Here is a 2,351-nt window from a genome sequence, read left to right on the forward strand (position 1 = left end):
GAGTTGATTTACTCTAGAAGAGGGAGTTAAATATGGGACAAGAAAATACTCCCCCAAAGAGAGTGACCGGTACTCTGTTAAGTTTTTAGAGTGATGGCCTTATTTAGTGTATACCGCCATTTGGGTGTAGTTGTTATGGTGCTCGACTGTAACTCGAAGGTCGCGGTAGCGAATCCCGGCCGCGGCAGCCGCATTTTCGATGGAGGCGAAAATGTTTGAAGCTCGTCGTCGATTTAGGTGCACATTAAAGAGCCCCAGGTGGTCGAAATTTCCGGAGCGCTCGACTACGGCGTCCCTCATAATAATATCATGGTTTTGGGATGTTAAACCCCAACTATTATTATTATTGTATTATTATTATTATTATATTATATTATTTTATTATTTATTATATTATTACAAACCTAATGTTGATGACCAGGTTGATCGGTTTACGGAGATTGTACTGAGCAGCATGGTTAATTTTATTCCCCAGTATACACCTCACCAACGTAAATATCCCCACTGGTTCTCATCTGAACTTATCAGTGCACTGAAGCATAAAGATCACGCACACAGGAAATCTAAATGTTCTCCATCCAGCGAGTGGAAGGAAGAGTTCAGCTTTTTTCGAACTCTCTCTAAACGCCTATATAAACGGGATCATAGTTCGTACATTGAATTCTTAGAAAAAAGCGCCTCTGACAGGCCGGCTGAGTTTTGGAAGTATGTACGTAAACGGTCTAGCAAAAGCGGAGAGTCCTTCAGACTACTAGACTCAAATGGGGTAGAAGTGCATGCCGTCGCTGACTGTTTTGCCACACTTTCTCATCCGTTTATAAGGCCTCAGACTCCAGCACTGATATCAGACAACAGCCCAAGGCAGTTAGCTCATCCAGTGCTTTGTCGGGATGAAAATCTTATCAGCGAATGCATTAAGCGCTTAAAACCATCCTTATCATGTGGCCCAGATGGCATCCCCTCCGCCATACTAAAAGCATATGGTACTATATTTGTCCCAGTACTGACTACGATATTTAAAACTGCCTGGACACTTCCACATTTCCTAGCATGTGGAAAACTGCTCGTGTTTTCCCAGTATTTAAGTCGGGCTCTGGGACAGATGTTTCTAATTATCGACCGATTTCTCTACTATGTGCCACATCAAAGATCTTCGAACTGGCTCTTCACAAAATATTGTCTTTTGTGTGAAAAACATTGATTCCAAATCAACATGGTTTCCTTGCTGGCCGCTCAACTACCACAAATCTTGCTAGTTTCATGACGCAGATCTCCACACCTATTTCTCAGAGAGGACAGGTTGACGTAATACTGTGACCTGAGCAAGGCTTTTGACGTAGTCAGCCACACTGATTATGGTTAAACTTGCGAACTTTGACGTTGACTTGTCGATTGTGAATCTCTTGCACAGCTATCTGCTCAATAGATCTTGTTATGTTGCCGTAAATGGCCAAACCTCTTCTTTGTATAAAGTGACTAGTGGGGTCCCTCAAGGGTCGGTATTAGGCCCACTCCTATTTTTAATTTACGTTAATGATGTTTCTTTTGCCATTCGTAATTCTCTTTCCTCTTGTATGCCGATGACATCAAGATATTTAAGGAAATTCACAGTTAACGACTGTCGCTTGCTGCAGTCAGATTTGTGTTCTTTTTCCGAATGGTGCAACGGCAATAACCTTTCTCTAAATACCTCAAAGACAAAATTCATGTCTATCACTCGCAAAACATCTAGCGTGTCATTTCAATACTTTGTCAATTCTGTGCCGTTATGCAAGGTTATGAAATCAGTGATCTTGGTGTTGTTGTTGACAGCGCGTTAAACTTTTCTTCTCACGTTAAGCGTGCTGCTATGCGGGGCCTTCGTTCTCTCGGATGTGTTTGTAGAATATCTCGAGAATTCAGGTCTCCCATGGCCCTACACAAATTGTACACGGCAATATGTCTTCCGCAACTTGAGTATGCGTCCGTGATATGGAATGGCATTGCTCAATCCAGCGGTAACACCATTGAACGAGTCCAGAAAAAATTCCTCAGCATATATAACCATCGCTTTGCTAAAAATGACTCTGGATCTCGTTCAAATACTGCTGAATCATTATCACTGCCATCACTTCACTGCCGACGAGATCGTTCTGATCTCTTATTTCTCTACAAGCTAGTCCACGGTATATATCCTGCCCGTACTTCTCAATTGTGTTAATTTTCGAATTCCGCGTAAGTTAACCAGAGAGAACAGACCGTTTCATGTACCCGCCTGTTCTTCCAACACTCTACCGTTCACAGAATACAAGTCTTTATAATATTAATTTTCTTGATCTTGACGTTTTTCATAGTCCACAATCATTGTTTTT

This window comes from Rhipicephalus sanguineus, chromosome 1, assembly GCF_013339695.2.
Source record: "Rhipicephalus sanguineus isolate Rsan-2018 chromosome 1, BIME_Rsan_1.4, whole genome shotgun sequence".
In the NCBI taxonomy this organism is placed as follows: Eukaryota; Metazoa; Arthropoda; class Arachnida; order Ixodida; family Ixodidae; genus Rhipicephalus; species Rhipicephalus sanguineus.